This window comes from Ovis aries, chromosome Y (assembly GCF_016772045.2).
Source record: "Ovis aries strain OAR_USU_Benz2616 breed Rambouillet chromosome Y, ARS-UI_Ramb_v3.0, whole genome shotgun sequence".
Lineage (NCBI taxonomy): Eukaryota > Metazoa > Chordata > Mammalia > Artiodactyla > Bovidae > Ovis > Ovis aries.
Genome location: NC_082741.1, coordinates 14,115,567 through 14,125,448, shown reverse-complemented (window position 1 = coordinate 14,125,448; position 9,882 = coordinate 14,115,567). Strand labels below are relative to the sequence as shown.

The window sequence follows — 9,882 nt, the reverse complement described above, 5'->3', positions numbered from 1 at the left end:
ATCTAGTTTTTGATGTTCCTGACATTTTCCCTGAGTACAGATGACTGATTTTGGATCTTGAAGTGTAACTCCATTCAGTGGCTATCAAAGGTCAGAGATTGCCATGGGCATAATTTAATTCATGTAGAATAAGATGACAAGTTCATGGGAAATTACCAGTTGGTACTAGACTACTTGAAAAAGAGAAAACAGCAACAGCAAAAATGACCAAAAAATAAAATAACAATACCAACAAACACAGGAATGTGTAGCTTGTTATTTAATCATAAGGTACACATGAGTTGATGTTTGTATCATAGAATAAGCATGGAGATAGCATACAATCATCTATATCTGCTTATCTGTCTCTGCTAATGACTTGGACACTGCAAATCACACACACACAAAAAAAAATAGAAAAGAAAAAATAATTTTGTAAAATTTTTACAGATACGAAAAAGATAATACCTTATATGTCTCCTGGGAAACATGTATGGAAGTGAAGGCGCAGCAGTTAGAATTGTTCACAGGCAATGAACTGATTCAAAATTGGGAAAGGAAGAAGTCAAAGCTTTGTATTGTTGTCCTGCTTATTTAAATTCTGTGCAGAGACTATGATGAGAAAATAAAAATCTAGATGAAGCTCGTTAGAAACAAAATTTATGTGGGAGATATGAATAGCCTTAGTAATTCCAATGACAACACCATAATGACAGAAGAAAAATAATAAGTAAGGCGCCTCTTGATGAAAGTATTATCTGTTTCAAGTGTAGACATCTGAAATGAGACTGTCCTACATAAAAATGAAATTCTGTTTCACATGTGAAACTCTAGATGCAGATTTCAGGATGTGAAACATAAAATTCTCTATTATTCACATATACAAATCTGGAGAAAGTATTTCCAACTTAAAATACAGAATTCTCTTAAATCATACGTGAAAGTATGGACACAAAATATTCTTCAGAAAATGTGGAAATTTTTACATTAGAGTTATGAAAATCTGGATGCAGATTCTTTGATGGGAAAAAAAAATCTATGTCACATATCCCAAAATGGTCACATGAAACATGGATTTTTTTCATATTTGTAATTTGAAAACTTTTGTGAAGTCTTTCCTTCATGAAATACTGAATACTGTCTAACATTTGAAAAACCTGTGTTAATTTTCCTACAAGAAATAGAGAATTTGCCCAAGGATTTCATGCGTGAGCTCTGAAATTCTCTATTTTTCCATCAAACAAGTTTGAATTATAGTCTTCAGATATGAGGTTTGAAATTCTCTCTTTCACATCTGACAATCTGGGGGGAAATGTTCTCACATGAGATATGAATTCTCAAATTTTCAGATGTGAAACGCTTTCCATATTCATACACAAGAAAGATAATTTCACATGACTCAGAACTTAAGGTCTGAGCTAAATGGCAAAGTTCAAACAGCTATATTTCATGTATTTCCCAAATAACATATAGAGTTTTCTGTATTTCTCTGATGAAAGTCTGGGTGAAGATTTCTCTAGATGAAATAGGGAATTAATATGTTTTACACATTTAAAATCAAAACCCTTATGATTACTTGATGGAAGTGATAAATAGATACAGGGGATTCTACCTGATAGATGAGTGCCTGGAGTCCTATGGATGGAGGTTTGTGATACTGTATAGGAAGCAGTGATCAAGAAAATCTGCATGGAAAAGAAATACAAAATGGAAAAGCGGCTGTGACAACTGTGCACTCAGTACAGCAGAGAGGAGCTACCCCAGGTCCGAGGTCAGGGGCAGCGGCCCATGGTGCCAGGCTGGGACTATGAAGGAACGGCCAAGAGAAGCCACCCCGGTCCAAGGCCAGGGTCGGGAGCTGGGAGGAGCCACCATGAGCCTGATGCCAGGGTTGGGGCTGGGAGGAGCACCCCACTCCCGAGGCCAGGAGGAGCAGCTGGGAAGGGAAACCCACATCCAAGGAGCGGTGTTTGCACTGGCACAGGAGGGCCTAGAGGAGTTATCCCACGTGGAAGGTCAGGAAGGGTGGCGGTGATGAGATACCCTTCTTCCAAGGTAAGGAGCAGTGGCTGTGCTTTGCTGGAACAGCCATGAAGAGATACCCCATGCCCAAGGTAAGAGAAACCCAAGTAAGATGGTAGGTGTTGCAAGAGGGCATCAGAGGGCAGACACACTGAAGTCATACTCACAGAAAACTAGTCAATCTCATCAGACTAGGACCACAGCCTCTTCTAACTCAATGAAATGAAGCTATGTCCTCCAGGCAACCCAAGATGGGAGGGTCATGGTGGAGAGGTCTGACTGAATGTGGTCCACTTGAGAAAGGAATGGCAAACCACTTCCGTATTCTTGCCTTGAGAACCCCATGAACAGTATGAAAAGGGAAAATAATAGAATACTGAACGAGGAACTCCCCAGGTCAGTAGGTGTCCAATATGCTACTGGAGATCAGTGGAGAAATAACTCCAGAAAGAAAGAAGGGATGGAGCGAAAGCAAAAACAATACCCAGCTGTGGATGCGACTGCTGATAGAAACAAAGTCCAGTGCTGTAAAGAGCAATATTACATAAGAACATGGAATGTCAGGTCCATGAACCAAGGCAAATTGGAAGTGGTCAAACAAGAAATGGCAAGGGTGAACTTCGACATCCTAGGAATCAGCAAACTAAAATGGACTAGAATGGGTGAATTTAACTCAGATGACCATTATATCTACTACTGCGGGCAGCGATCCCTCAGAAGAAATGGAGTAGCCATCATGGTCAACAGAAGAGTCCAAAATGCAGTACTTGGATGCAAACTCAAAAACGACAGAATGATCTCTGTTCGTTTCCAAGGTAAACCATTCAATATCAACCTAATCCAAGTCTGTGCCCCAATCAGTAATGCTGAAGAAGCTGAAGTTGAATGGTTCTATGAAGACCTACAAGACCTTGTAGAACTAATACTCAAAAAAGATGTCCTTTTCATTATAGGGGACTGGAATGCAAAAGTAGGAAGTCAAGAAACACCTGGAGTAACAGGCAAATTTGGCCTTGGAATACAGAATGAAGCAGGGCAAGGACTAATAGAGTTTTGCCAAGAAAATACACTGGTCATAGCAAACACCCTCTTCCAACAACACAAGAGAAGACTCTATACATGGGCATCACCAGATGGTAAACACCGAAATCAGGTTGATTATATTCTCTGCAGCCAATGATGGAGAAGCTTTATACCGTCAACGAAAACAAGACCAGGAGCTGACTGTGGCTCAGATCATGAACTCCTTATTGCCAAATTCAGTCTTAAACTGAAGAAAGCAGCGAAAACCAGTAGACCATTTAGGTATGACCTAAATCAAACCCCTTATACAGTGGAAGTGAGAAATAGATTTAAGGACCTAGATGTGATAGATAGACTGCCTGATGAACTATGAAATGGCATTTGTGACAATGTATAGCAGACAGGGATCAAGACCACATCATAGAAAAGAAATTCAAATCAGCAAAATGGCTGTCTGGCGAGGCCTTTAAAATAGCTGTGAAAAGAAGAGAGGTGAAAAGCACAGAAGAAAAGGAAAGATATAAGCATATGAATGCGGAGTTCTGAAGAATAGCAAGGAGAGATAAGAAAGCCTTCTTCAGTGATCTATGCAAAGAAATAGAGGAAAAGAACAGAATGGGAAAGACTAGAGATCTCTTCAAGAAAATTAGAGATACCAAGGAAATATTTCATGCAAAGATGGACTCGATAAAGGACAAAAACGGTCTGGACCTAACAGAAGCAGAGGGTATTAAGAAGATGTGGCAAGAATACACAGAAGAACTGTACAAAAATCATCTTAATGACCCGGATAATCACGAGGGTGTAATCACTCATCTAGAGCCAGACATCCTGTAATGTGAAGTAAAATGGGCCTTAGAAAGCATCACTATAAACAAAACTAGTGGAGGTGATAGAATTCCAGTGGAGCTATTTCAAACCCTGAAAGATGATGCTGCTAAAGTGCAGCCCTTAATATGCCAGCAAATTTGGAAAACTCAGCAGTGGCCACAGGACTGGAAAAATCAATTTTCATTCCAATCCCAAAGAAAGGCAAGGCCAAAGAATGCTCAAACTACCTCAATATTGCACTCATCTCACATGCTAGTAAAGTAATGCTCAAAATTCTCCAAGCCAGGCTTCAACAATATGTGAACCGTGATCTTCCTGATGTTCAAGCTGGCTTTAGAAAAGGCAAGGGAACCAGAGATCAAATTGCCAACATCCACTGGATCATGGAAAAAGCAAGAGTTCCAGAAAAACATCTATTTCTGCTTTATTGACTATGCCAAATCCTTTGACATATTGTGTGGATCACAATAAACTGTGGAAAATTCTTCAAAAGATGGGAATACCAGACCACCTGGTCTGCCTCTTTAGAAATCTGTATGCATGTCAGGAAGCAACAGTTAGAACTGGACATGGAACAACAAACTGTTTCCAAATAGGAAAAGGAGTGCATAAAGGCTGTATATTTTCACCCTGCCTATTTAACTTCTATGCAGAGTACATCATGATAAATGCTGGACTGGAAGAAACACAGGCTGGAATCAAGACTGCTGGAAGAAATATCAATCACCTCAGATATGCAGATGACTCCACCCTTATGGCAGAAAGTGAAAAGGAACTAAAAAGCCTCTTGATGAAAGTGAAAGAGGAGAGTGAAAAAGTTGGCTTAAAGCTCAACATTCAGAAAATGAAGATAATGGCATTTGGTCCCATCATTCATGGGAAATAGATGTAGAAACAGTGTAAACAGTATCAGACTTTATTTTGGGGGGATCCAAAATCATTGCAGATGGTGACTGCAGCCAAAAAATTAAAGACGCTTAGTCCTTGGAAGAAAAGTTATGCCAACCTAAATAGTACATTCAAAAGCGGAGATACTACTTTGCAGACTAAGTTCTGTCTAGTCAAGGCTATGGTTTTTCCTGTGGTCATTTATGATGTAAAATTTGGACTCTTACAGAAGGCTGAGTGCTGAAGAATTGATGCTTTTGGACTGTGGTGTTGGAGAGGACTCTTGAGAGTCCCTTGGACTGCAAGGAGATCCAACCAGTCCATTCTGAAGGAGATCAACCCTGGGATTTCTTTGAAAGGAATGATGATAAAGCTGGAGCTCCAGTACTTTGGCCAACTCATGTGAAGTGTCGACTCATTGAAAAAGACTGAGCAGAAGGAATGACAGAGGATGAGATGGCTGGATGGCATCACTGACTCTGGACGTTAGTCTGAGTGAACTCTGGGCATTGGTGATGGACAGGGAGGCCTGGCTTGCTGCAATTCGGTGGTCGTAAAGAGTCAGACACTACTGAGTGACTGAATTGAACTTAACTGAAAGTTATCTGGCCTCAAAAAGAGCTGAGAAGAGTAGTGAACCTAAATGAAAAGAGAAAAAGGAAAACAATACACATTTGGATGTAGATGCCTAAAGAATAGTAAAAAGAGATAACACCTTCCACAGTTATCAAAGCCAATAAATAAAGGAAATAAATAGATTTGGAAAGCTTACTAATCTCATCAAGAAAATCAGAGATACCAAGGGAAAATTTCGTGCAAAGATGGGCACAATAAAGGACAGAAATGGTATGGACATAACAGAAGCAGAAGCTATTATGAAGTGGGAAGAGAAAAGAGATGAACTATACCCAAAGCATCTTCATGACCCAGTTAAAGACGATGGTGTGATCATTCACCTAGGGCCGGACATCCTGTAATACAAAGTCTAGGGGGACTTAGGAAGCATAGTTGCAAACAAAGCTCGTGGACGTGATGGAATTCAGTTGATATATTTCAAAGTCTAAAAGAAGATGCTCTGAGTCTGCTGCCCTCCATATGCCAGCAAATTTGGGAGACTCAGCTGTGGCCAGAAGAATGCAAATGGTCAGTTTGCATTTCAACCACAAAGAAAGGAAATCCAAAGAATGTCCACACAACTGCTTAACTGCACACATCTCACGCAGTCGCGGAGAAGGCAATGGCAACCCACCCCAGTACTCTTGCCTGGAAAATCCCATGGATGGAGGAGCCTGGTAGGCTTCAGTCCATGGGGTAGCAAAGTCAGACACGAATGAGCAACTTCACTTTTTCTTTTCACTTTCATGCATTGGAGAAGGAAATGGCAACCCACTCCAGTGTTCTTGCCTGGAGAATCTCAGGGACAGCAGAGCCTGATGGGCTGCTGTCTATGGGGCCGCACAGAGTTGGACATGACTGACACGACATAGAAGCAGCAGCAACAGCACACAGTCACAAAGAACTGCTCAAAATTCCCCAAGCCAAGTTTCAACAAAATGTGAACCATGAGTTTCCAGATGATCAAGCTGGATTTACAAAGGGCAGGGGAATCCGAGATTAAATTGTCAACACCTGTTGTGTCCTCCAAAAAGCAAGAGAACTCCAGGAAAGCATCTACTCCTATTTGCTTATGCAAAAGACTTTGATTGACACAACAAAATAACAAGAGAAAAATGACATCAAAATGTGAAATATTCTTCCCGTTTAAACACGGGAACACATGCCTCCCGAGAAATCGCACATCCATGTAAATATAATAAATATTTATCAACTTGGAAACTTTTCTCAGTAAATAGGAAAGGTGAATTATAATAATAGTGCAGGTTATAGAATGTTGTTGAGTACTGGGTAGAGCATATGATTAGTTATTACATTTCTTTATTGATAATTCAGTAAGCACTTAAAATATGTCATTGGCAAGCTCTATGTTTCAGCTGATGTGAAAGATACATTAAAGACCTTATATCTGTGCTCTCCTTCATGGGAGGGAAAACAGAAGTTCCTTCCAATCTGAAGAAAGAGTTGAGACAAAGTTGTGAGAAGGGGCCTAGCATGATTGAAAATAATTTGTGTGTTTGTAGCTTCAGAAGCACAGTATAAAAGAAAGATAATGAAATACTAAGGAAAACAGATATCATGTATTTCAAGAACTTTTTAACCATGCTGATGTGCTGCAGTCACCACCAGGAATTTATTCTGTCTCTGTGGTGACAGATAATCAGTGTCTAAAAATGCAGTTGGAATTATAGGGTGGAATCTCAGTGTCATGAAATAGAAGGTCCTTAAGGACAGCAGAGCAAAAATGGCCCTATAGAATACCACTTGTAAAGTACGTATCTTGTGCTGACTTTGGGCCAGTCACTGATTATGTCATGTTATCTTTGTTATCACAGTGATGGCATAATTGTGATCAAGATTTTTGACATGCTATATCTATATTTTCAAGGACAGAATGAATTTCTATAATGAACAGAATCTGCTGTCTAACCTTTTTAAACTTTACCAGTAAATAATAGTATATATGTGAATGCATTAAGTTCATACTGTGTATTTTCATTTTTCTAACTTTATTTGCATCTCTTCCTTCACCCATACCATCCTAAATTAGCACCCCTTCATTTCATCAGGGATGATTTCAGAAATCACTTTACATCCATTACCTCTTTTCCCATTGTTCTCATTTTCTTGCTTATGAATATTATATCAGGTGTCATTTGCCTAGGATGCATAACGAAAGTTTTCTTGAACTGATGAGTTTATAAAACCATGCAGTGAAATAGCCAACTGTTGAATTAAAGCCTCATTTTGCTCTTCCTTGTTTGAAAACAGAAAATGAAACTATGAAGATGAACATGGAAATCTATTGTTCAAATACAAGAATTGTAGATATTTGTTGACATCTCCGAATGGAAATTTCAATCTCCTTTAGGCTCCATAATCTGATACGTATTTGATAGGTCAGTTTTAATTAGGATGATTTTCACATAATGATTATTGAAGAGTTTACTCGAAAGAGAGGAGGCAGATGTATAAGCAATTGTTGGCACTGAAAACCATGAGTTGCCTCTCTCTTGCAGGTTAAGAAAAGGACTGTCATGGGCTGAAATATCACTATGCCTGTCTGGAAATTTGGAAGGTTCCACCATCAGTCCAGAATAACTACTCTGTAATGGAAATTCGATGTGGTTCCGAGAAGTAGATGTAGTTGTAGTAGCAAAGTCCTCAAAGTGGCCATTTACTTGAGTGTAGCTGCTCTGTGAGTGCCAATTAAAAATGCTCAACTTTTGTAAAACTTCAGGTTGATCTACCACAATCTGGTCTGTCTGTCTAACTGATACTGCTGATGGGGTAGGTAAGTCACATGGAGATACAGCGTTTGTATTAGCGACTATCTGGCTGGTATGAGGCTTTTGTATGAAAGGCACATTTCAACTTGTGGAGGCTGGAAATGCACTCTCTCCACTCATTTCTGGAAGAAATTCAGAGTTATGATCATCTTTTTTGACACTTGCTTTAGCATGCTTCTTGTTACCTTGAACTAATGAAGATATTGGAGACACATTGTTAATTCCAACTCTTCTTTACATTCTTACTAAAAGCTGCGGATGACCTCTTTTGAAATTTGGATTATAGTAGGTCTCTAACTAAAATCAAAGAATTAAATTATTTATTTTATTTATAAACCAAGGTAAAACTGACAAACAAAGCTAAGTTATAAAAACGTATACCTTTAATGGAACCAATTAAATAACATCAAATCAAATACCTCTGATGGTAGTTTTGGCAGGTAACATGTTAGAAAGAATATGCTCAACTAAAAGTATGCTGTATATATACAGTAAATACCACTTTAAGTAGCTTCAGAACTTGTATCTGGTTTCAAGTTGCTAGGAAAGTTTGTTAACATCCAATATTCTAACCTCCATCTGTTTTCAACTTCAAAAAAATGAAACTTTTTCAACAACTTCTTATCTCGTTTAAATTCCATTTTAGCTACATATATGAATATGCTTTCTAGATCACATGGTTTAATCTGACATATTGGCAATAAGTGAAAATTTTGGAATACCTTACTCAAAAGAGAGATGTGGTTTTCTTCTTCCAGAAAGACAGGTAGTGAAGCAGATCTTTGAAAAGTTTTGTCGGTTTTTATGAAATCCATAAAGGTTAAGCTGTTGAATTAAACTTTTCATACTCCTGGTTTCAAATATTCTGAAAGGCTTCTTTCTTTCCAAGACTTGTTTCTTAAACAGTTCTTCATTGATCACTATACATGTGCCTGTGTCATCCCACCAAATAGATTGAAACTGATCACTTTCAACTATATTCCAAAGTTTTTGTGGAAATGTGAGTGAAAGAAAATAATTTGCATCATCTGTTTCAGAGACAGAATATGTGTAGTGTGGCCTTTTGATCACCAGATCCTCAGACAAACCCTGAAAAGCATATTCTTCAATCATAGATATCAAAACTGAGTCTCCAGTTGTATAATCATACAAAGAAGATCTAATGGAGGTTTCTGAATCAGTGGATTCATCTTTAGGAGGCCCATCTTGAATATCTGAAGAAATATATGCCATCTCAAAGAAATCTTTCTTCAGATAATTTTCTCATTTGTTTGATTTTACACACTGCAACTTCAAATGATGTTTCCCTGGCCTGCAGAGAGAAACTCTCTAGACCATCACAGAGGTCGCAGTCAAAAAGCTGTGACATTGCAAAGTCTCCTAGCAATCGAAGGTTATTTGTGACATCACAAAGTTACTGTTCTCCTACCAATTGAAGAGTAATGTTCAACCAGTGTTTACTTCAGCATCAGCTTAAAATACAGACTGCTTACAGAAATAGGAACCAAAGCCATGAAGCATGCCAAATCTCATTACCAAAGTGTTTTTGTTGTTGTTGTTGTTGTTTGTTTTTTTGGTTACTGTGTTTGGGATGGCCTTTCTCTTTCTGGCAGTTTGTGGTTCCTCTTTATTGTGGAGGTTCCTCCCTGTGGGTGGGGTTGGACGAGTGGCTTGTCAAGTTTCCTCGTTAGGGAAGCTTGCATCAGTTTTCTGGTGAGTGGAATTGCATCTCTTC

The 9,882-nt window shown here is 38.8% G+C and overlaps 1 pseudogene; it reads right to left on the bottom strand.

Moving 5' to 3' along the window:
* Positions 1-7,715: 7,715 nt before the first annotated feature.
* Positions 7,716-9,380, bottom strand: LOC132658977 (heat shock transcription factor, Y-linked-like; annotated as a pseudogene).
* Positions 9,381-9,882: the final 502 nt, after the last annotated feature.